The sequence below is a fragment of the Sciurus carolinensis genome, chromosome 10 (genome assembly GCF_902686445.1).
Source record: "Sciurus carolinensis chromosome 10, mSciCar1.2, whole genome shotgun sequence".
Taxonomy (NCBI): domain Eukaryota; kingdom Metazoa; phylum Chordata; class Mammalia; order Rodentia; family Sciuridae; genus Sciurus; species Sciurus carolinensis.
In genome coordinates this window covers 58734382-58756515 of record NC_062222.1, presented here as the reverse complement: position 1 = coordinate 58756515, position 22134 = coordinate 58734382, and the positions used below count along the sequence as shown (strand labels likewise).

The 22134-nt window shown below is 38.1% G+C and overlaps 1 pseudogene; it reads left to right on the top strand.

Moving 5' to 3' along the window:
• The window catches only part of LOC124994205 (elongation factor 1-gamma-like), a 99499-nt pseudogene extending 80933 nt beyond the window's left edge, over positions 1-18566 (top strand).
• Positions 18567-22134: the final 3568 nt, after the last annotated feature.

Sequence of the window (22134 nt, the reverse complement as noted above, 5' to 3'; positions counted from 1 at the left end):
AGGAGGAACCAAGATGTGTCAAAAAATAAATAAATAAATAAAATTTTAAATATGAACCAAATGACCGGGAATACAAATCATATCTCAATAATAACCCTGAATGTTAATGGCCTGAATTCATCAATCAAAAGACAGAGACTGGCAGATTGGATTAAAAAGAAAGATCCAACAATATGTTGCCTGCAAGAGACTCACCTCATAGAAAGAGATACCCATAGACTAAAGGTGAAAGGATGGGGAAAAACATACCATGCACATGGACTCAGCAAAAAAGCTGGAGTATCCATCCTCATTTCAGATAATGTGGACTTCAAGCCAATGTCAGTCAGAAGGGATAAGGAAGGACATTTCTTACTGCTTAAGGGAAGCATAAATCAGCAAGATATAACAATCATAAACATCTATGCCCCAAACAGTGGCTCATCCATGTATGTTAAACAAATCCTTCTCAATTTTAGAAACCAAATAGACCATAACACAATAATACTAGGTGGTTTTAACACGCCTCTCTCACCACTGGACAGATCTTCCAAACAGAAATTGAACAAAGAAACCATAGATCTCAATAACACAATCAATAATTTAGATTTAACAGACATTTATAGAATATACCATCCAACCAAGAGCGAATACACTTTCTTCTCAGCAGCACATGGATTCTTCTCTAAGATAGACCATATATTATGCCACAAAGCTAATGTCAGCAAATACAAGAAGATAGAGACACTACCTTGTATTCTATCAGATCATAATGGATTGAAGTTACAAATTAATGAAAGAGTAAAAAACAGAAACTACTCCAACACCTGGAGATTAAACAATATGCTATTATATGATGAATGGATAACAGAAGATATTAGGAAGAAAATTAAAAAATTCTTAGAGGTATACGAGAACAAAGAAACATCATATCAAAATCTCTGGGACACTATGAAAGCAGTACTTAGAGGAAGATTTATTTCATGGAGTGCATTTAATAAAAGAAGTAAAACTCAAAAAATAAACGACCTAACACTACAGCTCAAAGCCCTAGAAAAAGAAGAACAGACCAACACCAAAAGTAGTAGAAGACAGGAAATAGTCAAACTCAGAGCTGAAATCAACAAAATTGAAACAAAAGAAACAATACAAAAAATTGACAAAATAAATAGTTGGTTCTTCGAAAAAATAAACAAAATTGATAAACCTTTAGCCACACTAACAAAGAGAAGACGAGAGAAAACCCAAATCACTAAAATTCGGAATGAACAAGGAAATATCACAACAGACACGACCGAAATACAAAACATAATTAGAAGCTATTTTGAAAATCTATACTCCAACAAAATAGAAAATTTCGAAGACATCAACAGGTTTCTAGAGCCATATGAATTGCCTAAACTGAACGAGGAGGACATACACAATTTAAATAGACCAATTTCAAGTAATGAAATAGAAGAAGTCATCAAAAGACTACCAACAAAGAAAAGTCCAGGACCAGATGGGTTCTCAGCTGAGTTCTACAAAACTTTTAAAGAAGAACTCATTCCAATACTCCTCAAAGTATTCCATAAAATAGAAGAGGAGGGAACCCTCCCAAACTCACTCTATGAAGCCAATATTACCCTGATACCTAAACCAGACAGAGACACATCGAGGAAAGAAAATTTCAGACCAATATCCCTAATGAACATCAACGCAAAAATTCTCAACAAAATTTTAGCAAATCGCATACAAAAACATATTAAAAAGATAGTGCACCATGAACAAGTGGGTTTCATCCCAGGGAAGCAAGGTTGGTTCAACATCCGGAAATCAATAAATGTCATTCACCATATCAATAGACTTAAAGTCAAGAATCACATGATTATTTCGATAGATGCAGAAAAAGCATTTGATAAAATACAGCATCCCTTCATGCTCAAAACACTAGAAAAAATAGGGATAGTGGGAACATTCCTTAACATTGTAAAGGCCATCTACGCTAAGCCCATGGCTAATATTATTCTAAATGGTGAAAAACTGAAAGCATTCCCTCTAAAAACTGGAACAAGGCAGGGATGCCCTCTTTCACCACTTCTATTCAATATTGTCCTTGAAACTCTAGCCAGAGCAATTAGACAGACCAAAGAAATTAAAGGGATACGAATAGGAAAAGAAGAACTCAAACTATCCCTATTTGCTGATGATATGATGGTATACTTAGAGGAACCAGGAAATTCCACCAGAAAACTTTTAGATCTCATAAGTGAATTCAGTTAAGTAGCGGGATATAAGATCAATGCACATAAATCTAAGGCATTTTTATACATAAGTGATGAATCTTCAGAAAGAGAAATTAGGAAAACTACCCCATTCACAATAGCCTCGAAAAAAATAAAATACTTGGGAATCAATCTCACAAAAGAGGTGAAAGACCTCCACAATGAGAACTACAGAACACTAAAGAAAGAAATTCAAGAAAACCTTAGAAGATGGAAAGATCTCCCATGTTCTTGGATAGGAAGAATTAATATTGTCAAAATGGCCATACTACCAAAAGTGCTATACAGATTTAATGCAATTCCAATTAAAATCCCAATGATATATCTTACAGAAATGGAGCAAGAAATTATGAAATTCATCTGGAAGAATAAAAAACCCAGAATAGCTAAAGCAATCCTTGGCAGAAAGAGTGAAGCAGGGGGTATCGCAATACCAGATCTTCAACTCTACTACAAAGCAATAGTAACAAAAACGGCATGGTATTGGTACCAAAATAGAAAGGTGGATCAATGGTACAGAATAGAGGACACGGACACAAACCCAAATAAATACAATTTTCTCATACTAGACAAAGGGGCCAAAAATATGCAATGGAGAAAAGATAGCCTCTTCAACAAATGGTGCTGGGAGAATTGGAAATCCATATGCAACAGAATGAAACTAAACCCATATCTCTCACCATGCACGAAACTAAACTCAAAATGGATTAAGGATCTCGGAATCAGACCAGAGACCTTGCATCTTATAGAAGAAAAAGTAGGTCCAGAGCTTCAACATGTCGGCGTAGGACCAGACTTCCTCAACAGGACTCCAATAGCACAAGAAATAAAAGCAAGAATTAATAACTGGGATAGATTCAAACTAAAAAGCTTTCTCTCAGCAAAGGAAACTATCAGCAATGCGAAGAAAGAGCCTACAGAGTGGGAGAAAATCTTCGCCAATCATACTTCAGATAGAGCGCTAATCTCCAGAATCTATAAAGAACTCAAAAAACTCTACACCAAGAATGCAAATAATCCAATCGACAAATGGGCTAAGGAAATGAATAGACACTTCACAGAAGAAGATCTACAAGCAATCAACAAACATATGGAAAAATGTTCAACATCTCTAGTAATAAGAGAAATGCAAATCAAAACCACCCTAAGATTCCATCTCACCCCAATTAGAATGGCGATTATCAAGAATACAAGCAACAACTGGTGTTGGCGAGGATGTGGGGAGAAAGGTACACTCATACGTTGCTGGTGGGTCTGCAAATTAGTGCAGCCACTCTGGAAAGCAGTATGGAGACTCCTTAGAAAACTTGGAATGGAACCACCATTTGACCCAGCTATCCCACTCCTTGGCCTATACCCAAAGGATTTAAAACCAGCATATTACAGAGATACAGCCACATCAATGTTCATAGCTGCTCAATTCACAATAGCCAGATTGTGGAACCAACCTAGATGTCCTTCAATTGATGAATGGATAAAGAAAATGTGGTAAATATATACAATGGAATATTACTCTGCCATAAAGAATGATAAAATTATGGCATTTGCAGGCAAATGGATGAAACTGGAGAATATCATGCTAAGTGAGATAAGCCAATCTCAAAAAACCAAAAGAAGAATGATATCGCTAATAAGTGGATGAGGACACATAATGTGGGGTGGGAAGAGTTAGTGTTAGGTTTAGAGTTAGGTTTAGGGAGGGGGGCAAGAATGGAGGAAGGAAGGACTGTATAGAGGGAAAAGAGGGGTGGGAGGGGCGGGGGGAAGGGAAAAAAATAACAGAATGAATCAAACATTACCCTATGTAAATTTATGATTACACAAATGGTATGCCTTTATGCCATGTACAAACAGAGAAACAACATGTATCCCATTTGTGTACAATAATAAAAAAAAAAAAAGAAAAAAAAAAACCTATACCAATTTTAGTGTGTCTTAATCCCACTCTTATCTTTTACTGCGAACTTGCATTCCCAGGGTATTTTTTTTTTAAATCAACTGTTTTTTTCCTCATTCCTAAATTTAAATTTTTTTTTATTTGTACTAATTGGTTATACATGACCGTAGAATACATTTTGACACATTGTATATAAAGGGAGCATAACTTCTCATTCTTCTGGCTGTACACAATGCTGAGTCACACCACTAGTGTAATCATACATACATGTACTGTAATAATGTCTGTCTCATTCTACTGTCCTTCCCATCCCCACCGTCACAATCCTCCCCTCACTCCCCTCTACATAATCCAAAGTTCCTTCATTTTTCTCTCCCCTCCCCCTACCACTATGGATCAGCATCCACATATCAGAGAAAATATTCAGATTTGGTTTTTGGGGATTGACTTATTTCACTTAGCATGATATTTTCTAGTTCCATCCATTGACCTGCAAATGTCAAAATTTCATTCTTCTTTAAGGCTGAGGGTTATTCCATTGTGTATATATACCACATATTATTTATCCAGTCATCTGTTGAAGGGCATCTAGGTTTGTTCCATAGTTTAACTATTGTGAATTGAGCTACTATAAACATTGATGTGCCTGCATCACTGTAGTATGCTGAATTTAAATCCTTTGGGTATAAAACGAGGAGTGGGATAGCTTGGTCAAATGGTGGGTCCATTCCACGTTTTCTGAGGAATCTCCATATTGTTTTCCATAATGGTTGAACCAATTTGCATTCCTACCAGCAATGTATGAGTGTATCTTTTCCACACATCCTCTCCAACAATTATTATTATTGCTTTTATTCTTTTTTTTTTTATTATAAAATTGTAAACAAATGGGATACATGTTGTTTCTCTGTCTGTACATGGCATAAAGGCATACCATTTGTGTAATCATAAATCTACATAGGGTAATGTTGTTTGATTCATTCTGCCATTTTTTCCCTTCCCCCCCTCCCCTCCCACCCTTCCCCTCCATCTATACAGTCCTTCCTTCCTCCATTCCTGCCCCCCTCCCTAAACCCAACTCCAACCCCAACACTAACCCTTCCCACCCCCCATTATGTGTCATCATCCACTTATTAGCGATATCATTCTTCCTTTGGTTTTTTGAGATTGGCTTATCTCACTTAGCATGATATTCTCCAGTTTCATCCATTTGCCTGCAAATGCCATAATTTTATCATTCTTTATGGCTGAGTAATATTCCATTGTATATATATACCACATTTTCTTTATCCATTCATCAATTGAAGGACATCTAGGTTGGTTCCACAATCTGGCTATTGTGAACTGAGCAGCTATGAACATTGATGTGGCTGTATCTCTGTAATATGCTGATTTTAAGTCCTTTGGGTATAGGCCAAGGAGTGGGATAGCTGGGTCAAATGGTGTTTCCATTCCAAGTTTTCTAAGGAATCTCCACACTGCTTTCCAGAGTGGCTGCACTAATTTGCAGCCCCACCAGCAATGTAAGAGTGTACCTTTCTCCCCACATCCTCGCCAACACCTGTTGTTGGTTGTATTCTTGATAATTGCCATTCTAATTGGGGTGAGATGGAATCTTAGGGTGGTTTTGATTTGCATTTCTCTTATTACTAGAGATGTTGAACATTTTTCCATATGTTTGTTGATTGCTTGTAGATCTTCTTCTGTGAAGTGTCTATTCATTTCCTTAGCCCATTTGTCGATTGGATTATTTACATTCTTGGTGTAGAGTTTTTTGAGTTCTTTATAGATTCTGGAGATTAGCGCTCTATCTGAAGTATGATTGGCAAAGATTTTCTCCCACTCTGTAGGCTCTTTCTTTGCATTGCTGATAGTTTCCTTTGCCGAGAGAAAGCTTTTTAGTTTGAATCTATCCCAGTTATTAATTCTTGCTTTTATTTCTTGTGCTATGGGAGTCCTGTTGAGGAAGTCTGGTCCTACGCCGACATGTTGAAGCTCTGGACCTACTTTTTCTTCTATAAGATGCAAGGTCTCTGGTGTGATTCCGAGATCCTTAATCCATTTTGAGTTCAGTTTCGTGCATGGTGAGAGATATGGGTTTAGTTTCATTCTGTTGCATATGGATTTCCAATTCTCCCAGCACCATTTGTTGAAGAGGCTATCTTTTCTCCATTGCATATTTTTGGCCCCTTTGTCTAGTATGAGAAAATTGTATTTATTTGGGTTTGTGTCCGTGTCCTCTATTCTGTACCATTGATCCACCTTTCTATTTTGGTACCAATACCATGCCGTTTTTGTTACTATTGCTTTGTAGTAGAGTTGAAGATCTGGTATTGCGATACCCCCTGCTTCACTCTTTCTGCCAAGGATTGCTTTAGCTATTCTGGGTTTTTTATTCTTCCAGATGAATTTCATAATTGCTTGCTCTATTTCTGTAAGGTACATCATTGGGATTTTAATTGGAATTGCATTGAATCTGTATAGCACTTTTGGTAGTATGGCCATTTTGACAATATTAATTCTTCCTATCCAAGAACATGGGAGATCTTTCCATCTTCTAAGGTTTTCTTGAATTTCTTTCTTTAGTGTTCTGTAGTTCTCATTGTAGAGGTCTTTCACCTCTTTTGTGAGATTGATTCCCAAATACTTTATTTTTTTCGAAGCTATTGTGAATGGGGTAGTTTTCCTAATTTCTCTTTCTGAAGATTCATCGCTTATATATAAAAATGCCTTAGATTTATGTGCATTGATCTTATATCCCGCTACTTTACTGAATTCACTTATGAGATCTAAAAGTTTTCTGGTGGAATTTCCTGGTTCCTCTAAGTATACCATCATATCATCAGCAAATAGGGATAGTTTGAGTTCTTCTTTTCCTATTTGTATCCCTTTAATTTCTTTGGTCTGTCTAATTGCTCTGGCTAGAGTTTCAAGGACGATATTGAATAGAAGTGGTGAAAGAGGGCATCCCTGCCTTGTTCCAGTTTTTAGAGGGAATGCTTTCAGTTTTTCACCATTTAGAATGATATTAGCCATGGGTTTAGCGTAGATGGCCTTTACAATGTTAAGGAATGTTCCCACTATCCCTATTTTTTCTAGTGTTTTGAACATGAAGGGATGCTGTATTTTATCAAATGCTTTTTCTGCATCTATTGAAATAATCATGTGATTCTTGACTTTAAGTCTATTGATATGGTGAATGACATTTATTGATTTTCTGATGTTGAACCAACCTTGCATCCCTGGAATGAAACCTACTTGATCATGGTGCACTATCTTTTTAATATGTTTTTGTATGCGATTTGCTAAAATTTTGTTTAGAATTTTTGCGTCGATGTTCATTAAGGATATTGGTCTGAAATTTTCTTTCCTCGATGTGTCTCTGTCTGGTTTAGGAATCAGGGTAATATTGGCTTCATAGAATGAGTTTGGGAGAGTTCCCTCCTCTTCTATTTTCTGGAATACTTTGAGGAGTATTGGAATGAGTTCTTCTTTAAAAGTTTTGTAGAACTCGGCTGAGAACCCATCTGGTCCTGGACTTTTCTTTGTTGGAAGGCTTTTGATGACTTCTTCTATTTCATTACTTGAAATTGGTCTATTTAAATTGTGTATGTCCTCCTCGTTCAGTTTAGGCAATTCATATGGCTCTAGAAACCTGTTGATGTCTTCGAAATTTTCTATTTTGTTGGAGTATAGATTTTCAAAATAGCTTCTAATTATGTTTTGTATTTCGGTCGTGTCTGTTGTGATATTTCCTTGTTCATTCCGAATTTTAGTGATTTGGGTTTTCTCTCGTCTTCTCTTTGTTAGTGTGGCTAAAGGTTTATCAATTTTGTTTATTTTTTCGAAGAACCAACTATTTATTTTGTCAATTTTTTGTATTGTTTCTTTTGTTTCAATTTCGTTGATTTCAGCTCTCAGTTTAACTATTTCCTGTCTTCTACTACTTTTGGTGTTGGTCTGTTCTTCTTTTTCTAGGGCTTTGAGCTGTAGTGTTAGGTCATTTATTTTTTGAGTTTTACTTCTTTTATTAAATGCGCTCCATGAAATAAATCTTCCTCTAAGTACTGCTTTCATAGTGTCCCAGAGATTTTGATATGTTGTTTCTTTGTTTTCGTTTACCTCTAAGAATTTTTTAATTTCCTTCCTAATATCTTCTGTTATCCGTTCATCATATAGTAGCATATTGTTTAATCTCCAGGTGTTGGAGTAGTTTCTGTTTTTTACTCTTTCATTAATTTGTAACTTCAATCCATTATGATCTGATAGAATACAAGGTAGTGTCTCTATCTTCTTGTATTTGCTGACATTAGCTTTGTGGCATAATATATGGTCTATCTTAGAGAAGAATCCATGTGCTGCTGAGAAGAAAGTGTATTCGCTCTTGGTTGGATGGTATATTCTATAAATGTCTGTTAAGTCTAAATTATTGATTGTGTTATTGAGATCTATGGTTTCTTTGTTCAATTTCTGTTTGGAAGATCTGTCCAGTGGTGAAAGAGGCGTGTTAAAATCACCTAGTATTATTGTGTTATGGTCTATTTGGTTTCTAAAATTGAGAAGGATTTGTTTAACATACATGGATGAGCCACTGTTTGGGGCATAGATGTTTATGATTGTTATATCTTGCTGATTTATGCTTCCCTTAAGCAGTATGAAATGTCCTTCTTTATCCCTTCTGACTGACATTGGCTTGAAGTCCACATTATCTGAAATGAGGATGGATACTCCAGCTTTTTTGCTGAGCCCATGTGCATGGTATGCTTTTCCCCATCCTTTCACCTTTAGTCTATGGTTATCTCTTTCTATGAGGTGAGTCTCTTGCAGGCAACATATTGTTGGATCTTTCTTTTTAATCCAATCTGCCAGTCTATGTCTTTTGATTGATGAATTCAGGCCATTAACATTCAGGGTTATTATTGAGATATGATTTGTATTCCCAGTCATTTGGTTCATATTTAAAATTTTTGACACATCTTGGTTCCTCCTTTATTTGACAGTTCCTTTAGGATAATTCCTCCCTTTGCTGATTTGCTTCTTTGTTTTTTATCTCTTCCTCATGGAATATTTTGCTGAGAATGTTCTGTAATGCTGGCTTTCTTTTTGTAAATTCTTTTAGCTTTTGTTTATCATGGAATGATCTTATTTCATCGTCAAATTTGAAGGTAAGTTTTGCTGGGTATAAGATTCTTGGTGGCATCCATTTTCTTTCAGAGCTTGAAAAATGTTGTTCCAGGCCCTTCTAGCTTTTAGGGTCTGGATTGAAAAATCTGCTGATATCCGTATTGGCTTCCCCCTGAATGTAATTTGGTTCTTTTCTCTCACAGCCTTTAAAATTCTGTCTTTATTTTGTATGTTAGGTATTTTCATTATAATGTGCCTTGGTGTGGGTCTGTTGTAATTTTGTGTATTTGGAGTCCTATAAGCCTCTTGGACTTGATTTTCCATTTCATTCTTCAGATTTGGGAAATTTTCTGATATTATTTCATTGAATAGATTGTTCATTCCTTTGGTTTCTTTCTCTAAGCCTTCCTCAATCCCAATAATTCTCAAATTTGGCCTTTTCATGATATCCCATAGTTCTTGGAGATTCTGTTCATGATTTCTCACCATCTTCTCTGTTTGTTCAACTTTGTTTTCGAGGTTAAATATTTTGTCTTCAATATCTGAAGTTCTGTCTTCCAGGTGTTCTATCCTATTGGTTATGCTTTCTATGGAGTTCTTAATTTGGTTTATTGTTTCCTTCATTTCAAGGATTTCTGTTTGGTTTTTTTTTCAGTATCTCTAACTCTTTATTGAAATGATCTTTTGCTTCCTGAATTTGCTCTGTTAACTGTCGATTGGTGCGATCGTTCAATGCCTGCATTTGCTCTTTCATCTCATCGTTTGCTTCCCTAATCATTTTAATTATGTACATTCTGAACTCCCTTTCTGTCATTTCTTCTGCCATGCTGTCATTGGATTTTATTGATGTAACATCTAGATTTGTTTGGGGCATTTTCTTCCCTTGTTTTCTCATATTGTTCAGGGATTAGTGGGTCATTAAGATATTGCAGATTTCCTCTATCAACTTATAATGTCCCTGAAGATTGCTAGTATATCCCCTCTTATCCTTCAGTAGCCTGAAGTCTTGGAGGAGGTTGATAATGCAGAGCTCCACGAAGAAGCTGCCTCTCTAGGTGTGGTAACCCTCAGGTGGCGTATATTCCCTGCTAGTGGGTGGAGGTGCCTCCACTTGTTGACCAATGGTCATCCAATGGGGAAGTAGACTGTGGGCTGAGGCAAGGCCTGTTTGTGCCTATGTCTCTGGCTTTACCGTCCCTGTGGGAAAACCTCCCCTGGCCGGGAAGAGTCACTCGGTGGGGACGTCTCGCTAGTCAGTTGCCCTCCTAGAGGTTCCCCTCAATCTACAACTACCACCTGGGCTGGGCTGTCTTCTTCTGCAATGATCCCAGGGGCCCGGACCTACATCCTGGGCCTGGGAGCCTCACCCTTCGCAGGTGAGTCTCCTTAGGCTGCCTCTCCCAGAGAATCTGCCCGCCGCCCTCTAAACTTCACTCCGCCCCTAGGCGTGTCTCTGTGCGGCTCTTCCAGCAAGAAGCCACCCCTAGCTCCTGGGACCCTGCTCTGCACCAATCGCCTGGCTATGTAGCCCCTCCCCTGAGCCACCACCTGGAGCCCCGTACAATAGCTCCGAGACACAGAGACCCGCCACACCCCTCCTCCTCCGGACAGCCGCCCAGTTTCTGATGCAGTCACTAGGAATTCAAACAACTCACTTCGGGTCTCCTCCTCCCGCCAACCACCCGTAGCCCTAGGCAGTCACTCCAAGTCCAAATGACCCACCCTTTTCCTCCTCCTCCTCCTTGGGGTAGCCCCCCAGGTGTTCAGGAACGGTGGCTCCAAGACCAGGTGACTCACCACGCTCCTTCTCCAGGCAGGCCACCAGTGTTCAGGAGCGGTTGCTTTTAGTCCAATCAGCTCACCACTCGCCTCCTCCTCTGGCAACCGCCTGTGGTTCTGATGCAGTCATTCCCAGGCTAAGCGTCCCACCGCTGTCCTCCTCCAGGCAGGCCACCAGTGTTCTGGAGCAGCTGCTCCGAGTTCAAACAGCTCGTCACGCAGCTCCTCCTTTGGCAACCGCCCGCAGCTCTGATGCAGTCACTCCCAGGTCAAGCAACACGCCGCGCTCCTCCTCTTCCCCCGGGCAGTCCCCCGGCGCTCAGGAGCGCTCGCTCTGAGTTCAAACAGCTCACCACGCAGCTCCTCCTCTGGCAACCGCCCGCGGCTCTGATGCAGTCACTCCTAGACCCAAGCGACCCGCCGGGCCTCTCCTCTTCCTCTGGGCAACCCCCCGGTGTTCGGAAGCGGTCACTCTGGGTCCAAACAGCTCGCCACGCAGGTCCTCCCCAGGCAGCCACCCGGAGCCCCAGCGGCTGCTCGAGTCCAAGCGCTATGCTGAGCCGCCTCCTCTACGATGATCCCAGTTGTCCGTGTTTACCGCTCCAGCGGGGGGAGGGGCGTCTCGCCGACCAACTCCACTTCACAAATTCCCTGTGTTCCGGGGCTACCGCCCCATCCGTGACGCCTCCCCAACAGGAGAGACTCACCCGGCGGCTTTGAGTTGGTCCCAAGTCTCTCACTATCTCCTCTTTTGAATCTTGCGTCCTGGAGCAGCGTGAAATGCAGCCGCCCTCTAGTCCGCCATCTTGGCCCGCCGCTTTTATTCTTGATAATTGCCATTCTGATGGAAATGAGATGGAATCTCAGTGTAGTTTTGATTTATATTTCTCTAATTGCAAGAGATGATGAACATTTTTTCATATGTTTTGTTGATCAATTGTATTTCTTCTCCTGTGAAGTGTCTGTTCATTTCCTTAGCCCACTTATTGATTGGGTTATTTGTTTTGTTTTTGTTTTTTTCTTGTTAAGCTTTTTGAGTTCTTTATATATTCAGAAGATTAGTGATGTATCTGAGTTGCATGTGGTAAAGATTTTCTCCTGTTCTGTAGGCTCTCACTTCAGGTTACTCTTTCCTTTCCTGAGAAAAAGCTTTTTAGTTTGAATCCATCCCATTTATTGATTCTAATTTTACATCTTGTGCTTTAGGAGTCTTGTTAAGAAAATCAGATCCTAAGCTAACATGATGAAGATTTGGGTCTACTTTTTCCTGTTTTAGGCATGGGGTCTCTGTTCTAGTGCCTAAGTCTTTGATCCACTTTGAGTTGCTTTTTGTGCAGGGTGAGAGATAAAGGCTTAATTCATTTTGTTACGTATGGATTTCCAGTTTTCCCAGCACCTTTTGTTGAATAAGCTATCTTTTCTCCAATGTATGTTTTTTGTGCCTCTGTCTAGTATGAGATAACTGTATTTATGTGGGTTTGTCTCTGTGTCTTCTATTTTGTACCACTGATCTGTCTGTCTACTTTAGTGCCAATACCATGCCATTTTTGGCCACTAAGTAGATGGATATATAAACCTGGGCATGTTATTTAAATTTTCTTATCACTGATAAGAAAACAGAAAAAATAATACCTACATTGCAGAACTGTTCCAAACTTTAATGATGGTATGTTTAATCTGCAAGAAACATAATAACATTAAAAAATTATTATTATTATTATTATTAGGAGGTATCTTAATTATATATTTCCACAGCATTTTCTTTTATATCTAATAGATTGGTTGTATATATAACACTAAATTTCACTGAGCTAATTCTTTGTGTGAAGCTACAAAGAGACAGTTCCACTGATTAAATGCTAGCTTAGAAAGTATCATTCTCATTTCAAAATTTTACTTACTGGTTAAATTTCATGCTGACCTCTTAAATATCAGGTAGAATGGAAGCTAAACATGTCCTACAACATGTCTCCATCCTGTGAACTCCACAGATGAAGTGATGGGTCAAGACCAATCTCTATACAAGTCAAAATGAATAACCTGGAGCAGTTCTTTGTGTCCAGTAAGTGGATTTCAAAGAAGAAAATATATAACAAGCATAAATACCACAAAATTTATCTTTTAAATACTATTTTGTAATAACTAGAGATTGAGAGGAATTTGCAAAAGTATCACAGAGATCTGGCATACCCATCACCCAGTTTCCCCCACCAGTTATATTTACCTAAGCATAGCACCATGGCAAAACCAGGAAATTGATATGTGGTGAATAGTTTCATGCCATTTTATCATGTTTGCATAATCAACACTAAAATCAACTCTTTAGTAGTCACAGAAAAACTCTTACCTTTTTTTGAGTTCCTTTACCTGTTTTAGTTGGTAATAGAAGAGGCTTAAATATTCCTTCAGCATGTAAAGAGAACGATATCTAACAAGTGTTATAACTTTGCTTTAGTCATTCAGCAAAATTTAGAAAGTATGTGTTTGCTCATATTTTTACTTTTTTCAGTTGTTTTTTTCTTTGTCTTCATGTTCCATGATTTTCTTCTTTTTATGCTCATTTTGTTTCAAAACCTACTATTAGCCATTCTTTTAGAGCAAATATGCCAGTGACAAATTCTCAGTTTCCTTCACTAAGAACTTTCTTTTCTTTGTTTTATTTAGATTTTTATTTTTTTTTAGATATACATGACATTAGAGTGCATTTATACATTATTCATGGAGTATAACTCCCCATTCTTGTGGTTGTACTTGATATGGAGTTACACTGGTAGTGTGTTCATATGTGAACAACGAAAGTTATGTCCAATTCCTTCTACTGTCTTTCTTACTCCCACCCCACCCCTCCCCCAATCCCCTTTGTCTAATCCAATGAACTTCTCTTCTCCTCCTGCACCACTCTTATTGTGTGTTAGCATCCACATATTAGAGAGAACATTCAGCCTTGGGTTTTTTGCGATTGGCCTATTTCACTTAGCATGATAGTCCACTTGAGAATTTCTTGATCACAATTTTATTCCTGAAGGGTATTTCAGGAATGAAGATAGAAGTCTGGGACAGTTGCCTTGGTTTTCTTCTGTAGGGAAAGGGGTCCTTTTCTTTTGTATCTTGTGTTTATTTTCCAGAAATTGAATCATGCTTTCTTTTGTCATGGCTTTCTTTGGAATTATGATGTTGAGGGTTTACTCAGTTTCTTGAATTTGTAGATGATGTCTTTTGCCAAGTTAGGGAATATTTGGCCATTATTTATTTGAAGAATTTTTAGTCATACTCTTTTTCACTTTTCCAGGAAATCCAGAACAAGAGTTGGGGGTGGGGTGCACTTATGGACAGTAGTGCTACAAGTCTATAATCCCTGCTCAGGTTTTGCTAACAGAGGTGGGTAGGATTGGAGTTTTTTGCCATGGCATTTGGTTTGGACAGGAAAGTTACTGTCCAGAAGTTTTCTTTCTTACAGATGAACCTTTTCAGATGCTTTGGCTAAAGTGAAAGACTTCGTTTTTTTAAATTGGGTTTTGCAAGTTTGTTTTTAGTATGTTCCCTTTGAGTTTTCAAAGTTGCTTTCTTGTTCAGTGCCTAGTTCTGGATATATGATGAATATATGAGGCATAAAGGAAGAAAAACCTGTGAACTTTCTCTGTGTTATACCTTGGGCGCAAGGTCCATAGCTGTCTGCCCTCTTCTCTTCTTTCAGAGGTTCCTTCTGTTTGATTTGTATATAATCTCCAGGTTTTTTAGCTGTACTTCTCAGGAGCAACAAGAAATGAATCTATTGCATCTTCATTCAGATGAGAAATCCCTAGCTTTCACTGATATCTAAAGCATAATGCATTTCTATTAAATACTGTTTTATCAAAAAAGATTTACAATGTAAATTTATTTATAAATTTTATCAAAATAGATTTACAATATAAATAATAATTACTGATTAGAAGTTTAATAATTGTGATACAAGTAAAGAATAAAATTTAGGATCCCTGAGCAAATCCATCATTTGAAGCTTCTAGCTCCTACTCAACACTAATGGCCTCACTTTTTCTATCATCAGAAGCAATATGAGAGCCCAGGGCTTCTGACACCTTCCTTCACCCTTATCATTGCTATCAGCTTTGGTATGATGAAAGAGCATCCAGGAGTTTCTTCTCAATTCCCTAAGGTAAGAGGTGGTTCTAAATTGCCTATACCTTAGAGCTGACAATAAAAGCATAATGTGAATATTGTCCAATCCAATGTTACAAAGAATGAACACTAGAAAACCCACTGTGTAGGCTGTATTCCCATAAACACTATGTTAGATTTGCATAACTCTGGCCAAAATACCTGATAAGAACAACTTAGAGGAGAAAAAGTTTATTTTGAACTCATGACTTCAGTGGTTCAATCTCCAGTTGACCAACTTCATTGTTCTAGGCCTAAAGTGAGAAGAACTTTAAGAGAGAAGGCTATGGCAGAGGAAAGAAGCTCAGTTCATGACAGCAAGGATGTAGAGTAAGCGAGGTGCAGAGACAAAATATAATCCCCAAAAGTACACCCCCAGAAACCAATTCCTCCAGTCACACCCTACCCTACCTGCCTACAAGTGTCACCCAGTACAACATTCCTTTCAAATTACCAATCTGTCAAATGGATTAATCCACTGATTAGATTATAGGTCTCATAATATAATTATTTCACCTCTGAAAATTCCTGTATTGTTTCAAGGCATACCTCATAACCAAACTGTAAAAAACACTAAACTTCATGCCTACTTGCAACATGCACATTCTCAAACACATATAAATTTTCAAAGTTTTTAAAGACTATTCTGATTAATATATCTTTGCTCCACAGATTTTATTTTTGTTCCTTATACTCATGTTTAAAGGACAGCTACTCATTAAGCAAATATGCTGTAATATACCCTATACAGGAGTCAAAGTTTACTTTTCTATTCATATTCATTTGTTCATTAATATTTAAAGAATATTTAAGTAGCAACTATATGAGAGACATCAAAGATATAGTGTTAACAAAACACTTTATTTGCCCTCTAAACTTCAGAAATTTGAACTTCAATTGAAGAGACAAAGACAATATTTATGAAGGCTTGTCAAAAGGAATATCCAGGAAAATGAGTTATAGGAAGAGCAGCTCCAGCAATCTATAATCTCAGTTTGACATTTCCTCAAGCTTTTTCCTAGAATCATTTATTCCTTTACTACCCCCAGCTAATTCTCTTTTTCAAACTTTTATTCAATGCCAAACATCAGGTATAAGAGTAACGTTCCACAGAAGATAAACTCTTAAAGAAGTAATTGGTCAGAAACTTTAGCCTACAGAGCCTTGATTATTTGTTTTCATATTTCAAAATGACCCAGTGAAAACTATCTTTGAGAAATACTTATATTTTCTTTTGGTTGATTTCCCAGACTAATGCAAGATTTCAAGGTTAGTTTATAAACTATTACCAAATTAAATGGTATGATGCCCTGATTATCATTGATCCATCCTAGATGAAACCAGAAATTATGGTAGACATGGCAATGACCATGTGAATACTTTTAGGGGGTTACATATATGAGGACATCTTTGCTATACCTTCATGTTGTTACCAGTGTGATCTAATGAGAAAACGTAAGCTTTGACCTCAGAAACTTGCCCAATACCAGCTTCATCATGTCATAAGTGTGTGACTTTGAACAAATACTTAACCTCCTTATGCGTTTTCCTTAATCTCTACAAATGTGTTTGCAGTGAACATTAATTCAATAGAATATATAAAATTGTTCATTCCCTCCTCCTGCTACTATTGCCATTCTGGTATCTGCCACACTCCAGTTGGAGTAGCAGATAAAGGACATATTCAAGAAGGATTGGGGACATGTACTAGAAGACAGTAGGATCTCTTACCTCAGATCACAAATGATGGTAATGATCATCTAGAAGAGGAGGATTATACTTCAGTGACTGCTAGAGTCATATGATCCAGTGTGTTTGAATAAAAGGGCTGGCATGGGGGTCAAGTCCTGTAAGGTTGTTCATGTCCATAGTTTAATGACAGAATAAAGAGCACAGCCTTAAAAGAAAGACACTTATTAGAACTAGAACACACTTGGGCTCTGAAATATTCCCATCCTAGGTTCACTTTAAAACTTGTTCAAGCCTTCTCTCCCTGGCGGCTTATTTTGTGGCAGCAACGAAACACCACCCCCTTTCTCCGCAGAATCACCCTGGCGGATGGGACCCTGTACACACATCCCGAAAACTGGAGGGCCGTCAAGGCCCCCATTGCTGCTCAGTAAAGTGGGCTCAGGTCCGTGTGCTTTCCGCACCACCCCATTTCCACTCCCGCCAAACCAATGGCACCCTTGAATTTCTCCGCAAATTTTCTACCGGCAAGGTTTCAGCATTTGAGGGTGACGATGGATTCTGTGTGTTTGAGAGCAATGCCATCGCCTACTAGGTGAGCAACGAGGAGCTGTGGGGAGGTACTCCAGAGGCAGCAGCCCAGGTGGTGCAGTGGGAGAGCTTTGCTGATAGTGACATAGTGCATCCAGCCAGTACCTGGGTGTTCTGTACCGTGGGCATCATGCACCACAACAAACAGGCCACTGAGAATGCAAAGGAAGAGGTGAGGTGATACCGGGGCTGCTGGATGCTCACTTGAAAACAAGGACTTTTCTGGTGGGCGCCCGAATTAGTGACATTGGCTGACATCACAGTTGTCTGCACCCTGTTGTGGCTCTGTAAACAGGTCTTGGAGCCTTCTTTCTGCCAGGCCTTTCCCAATACCAATTGCTGGTTCCTCACCTGCATTAACCAGCCCCAGTTCCGGGCTGTCTTGGGGGAGGTGAAACTGGTGAGAAGATGACTCAGTCTGGTGCTAAGAAGTTTGCAAAGAGCCAGCCTATAAAGGACACTCCACGGAAAGAGAAAGGTTCACGGGAAGAGAAGCAGAAGCCCCAGGCTGAGTGGAAAGAGGAGAAAAAGGCAGCTGCCCCAGCTCCAGAGGAGCAGATGGATGAATGTGAGCAGGCACTGGCTGCTGAGCCCAAGGCCAAGGACCCCTTTGCTCACCTGCCTAGGAGTGCCTTTGTGTTGGATGAATATAAATGCAAATACTCCAATGAAGATATGCTCTCTGTGGCTCTGCCATATTTTTGGGAGCCTTTTGATAAGGATGGCTGGTCCTTGTGGTATGCTGAGTACTGCTTTCCTGAAGAGCTCTCCAGAATTTCATGAGCTGCAACCTCATCCCTGGAATGTTTCAGTGATTGGACAAACTGAGGAAGAATGCCTTTGCCAGTGTCATCCTCTTTGGAACCAACAATAGCAGCTCCATTTCTGGAGTCTGGGTCTTCAGAGGCCAGGAGCTTGCCTTTCTGCTGAGTCCAGATTGGCAGGTGGACTATGAATCATATACATGGCGAAAACTGGATCCTGGCAGCAAGGAGACCCAGGTGCTGGTTCAAGAGTACTTTTCCTGGGAGGGGGCCTTCCAGCACATGGGCAAAGCTTTCAATCAGGGCAAGATCTTCAAGTGAACATCTCTTGCCATAGCCTAGCTGCCTGCACCTGCCCTTCAGGGAGATGGGGTCATTAAAGGAAACTGAACATTGAAAAGAAAAAAAAAAAAACTTGTTTAAATTATCATCTCTGCCTCTCTCCAGTCTTGTGGGTTGTAGCATATATTCACTATTTGCTTGTTTTTTTCTCTTCCCAGAGCAAAACAAAGTTTATGATATTGAGAAAATTCAAACATTTCTGAATCCTTTATTTTATGATAATCTCTGTTATTTTCTGATCTAAATTCAACTTATCCTAGTTCATACCAGTTAAAACAAATATATGCCTAAAAACTACATTATTTTTAGTACTATCTTGTGAACATTTACTTTGGTTATACAATTTACTTCACAGGGAGATGTGGTTGAGATAAAATTTGTTAAAAATATAATTATGTTAAACAAGTCTGTAATGTGATGCAGATACACAATGATGGAAAAATAAGAAAACTCATCAATACTGTTTTATAATTTCTCAGTTTCTGGCAGTTGATAAGACAAAGGTAGGTCAAAAACAGGCTTTTAAATGTTCTAAGAGGTAGAATAATTTTTCTAAGACATGATTAGAGATCTCTTTAGATTTGGATATTTTATGTGCTTAATGATATTTGGAAATCTAATATAAATACAACATTCAGAGAAGATTTTACAAATATCAGCATTTTTAAATGATAAGACATGAGGTAATGGATTAGAGAATTGTAGACATCATTATGTTATTATAAAATGTTTCAAGGCTGATTTAAATAATCAATCACATTGTGTTAAAATGGGTTGGACGGATTTAAGGGGTGCTGATAAGGAAAAATCACTCCTATAGATAGCTCTGAACACCTTCAATCTGTCCTTTCTCTCCTTCCTTGCTGTGAGATATTCTTTAGACCATAAAGCCTTTTTCACTTTTCCCAAGACTCACATTTCATCTGATGCTTTTCAAAATTCACCGTATTGCTTGAGAAGGTTAAATTTGTCATGTTACCCTTACTCCATATTTAAATACTTACACAAATAAAGTTATAAAAATGATTCATTTCATAATCTTGACATTTTCCACCAAACTTAGGACGCTAAGGATAGACAGTGCCACAATGCTGAACAGCAATTAGCAATTAGGACCATTTTAACTGGAAGAAAGTCAGTTAAGAGTATCCCATTTCTCTAAAACAGTTCCTCCATTAAAGAGGGGGGGAACCCTGACATTGGCTAGTAATAGTCATTAAGAGAAACTTGATACAATTGGAAATAGAAAAGATACTGCCAGAAAGAAAATAGTGTGACTAAGAGCCCTGCCATTGCAGTCAGCAGTGAAGAACTATCACCCTCGAACAGTAAATCAAATTTACTGTAATACTGGAACGTAGAGCTTTTTCGCAAATATATCCTATCCCCTTTCATATCCATAATTGGGCATTGTGAATAACCAAGCCAACACTTCAGGCATTGATGAAAAAGGCATTTTTAAAATCATTTATATTTTAAATATCAACTATTACCACATAATTTAGAAACTGTGTACTTCCTTGAGCTTAATGAAGCTCATTATTTCTTCCAAACACAGCAGTTACTAGCTAACACAATAGTAGAAGTTCCATTTCCAAGCCACTAACTGAGCTATTGTTGTTGAGACTCTATTTTATGAATTGATTCAAAGCAATTCCTTTAGGCTTTCACTAAATAGGTACAGTAAAAAGTGATGCTGCCTATGAGTCAGTTAGTCTTACTCTAGTTAAATATGTACCAAGAGAAAGAAAATCATGCAGCATCTTAGAATCTGGGCTTGAAATCAATTTATGTTAAGACCAAAACTGTCTCCTTTATAAATATTTATAGGAAAGGATTTCAGATTATATGTTCAACATTGAATGGTGCATATTATTCTTATTAATGTTTCATAAACATTTGTACAAAAAACAATATGCTTTACTTTGCTTCTAAGTATTAAGTAGAATTATTGCAGCATCTGCTTCCAATGGTTGAGTGCACAAGCTATTCATGCCTTGTCGTAAATTCCATGATGCATTAAGATGTCATTAAATGTACCTTCTGTGGTTGTCTCCTAATTTACATACCTTGTAAATCATCAGGTAAAAATCAAGTGAACTGGGGAATAATCTCCTGTGCTTTCCCTTCTGCTGCAAATGGACTACCATTCATATTCTTCTTCATTCCAAGCTTCAGCCACCTCAAACGACTCATCTCTGAGACCATGCTTCAGAACATTTGGAAATGTAGTTAACAGACACAATTATTAATGTCTTTTGAATGATGAATATAATAGTATAGAAACAAACTTGGAATATTGGCCAGGTCATTATGGATAAAGTTAGAAATACAAGTTAGATTTACCATCTCTGTTCCAAATGTAATTGCCTTTCCAAATCCCAGCAAGTGGAGAAAAATTGGAAGAAAACTGGGGGATTAACAGTGACTCTTTCCTCTCAGTCCTGTTTTCAATACCCTCACCATATGGTTCCTAGAACACAGAATCTCAGCATCAGACAGGGCTTAGAGCTCACCTGGTGCAACTTCCACCCAGTACAGGATTCCCATAGATTAGTGGCCATCTGTTCTCTAACGCTTCCAGTAATGGGGAGCCCACAATTTTGTAAGATTGTCCATCCAATTTGTCATTTAGATTAACTTGCTTTTCATTTTTTGAAGGAGAAACCTCATTTAACTTGTAATCCCTTGTCTCCTCCTGTTTCATGATCATGACAATGATGATTTTTCATCAGTTTCAGTGACCAGACTGGAGTTTTCTCTTGTTGAGTGCCACAGCTTTGTTAAGGGACAGGGTCACTATGATACCTAAGGCATTTAGCACAGAAGCTAAAATCAACATAGTTTCAGGCTGTTTGGCTAAATCACAATTGTAAGGATACCACTGCTGGAAAATTGACTGGGAAAAGCACATGTGCACTTTCAGTAAACTACACTTCAACGTTTTTCTACTGCAGAGAAAGATTGGAATTTTAATATTGACCATTGTGTTTTTGAGGATGTTTGGATGAGATTAATATTCCACAGAAATTTAACATGAAATTGTTTTTAGAGCCATGTCACTGAAAACAGATAAATATGGATTTCATATCCAAAATCCAGAAAATAGAATTATAAGGAATACAAAAGGAAGCATAAAATCATTATGGAGGAATACATGAATTCAAAAAGTACTATCATTTTGCTAGATTAAATCAATTTGTTCCATTTTTAATTTATTTCTTCCAATAGAGGTTATTTAATAAATACAATAACCTTTTGCTTCTGGGTCAGAAATTTTTTTTCTCCAAATGTCATGTGACTTACAGGTTGTAACATTTCTTACCACTAGAAGCATCGTCACTTGTAAGGGTTATCCTAAAAGTGGAACCCCTAAAGTTTTGCCTTAGAGAGGAAGATATGGTTATCAAGTGATGGACAATTTAAAAGACAGTGACATACAGAAAAGACCTCAACTTCTTGTTTTTCCCTGTGTTTGTGTTCAAAATACATATATCAGTCTTTGTAACATAAGCCCTTGAATTGTTGTTGAAGATGCCTGGAGAGA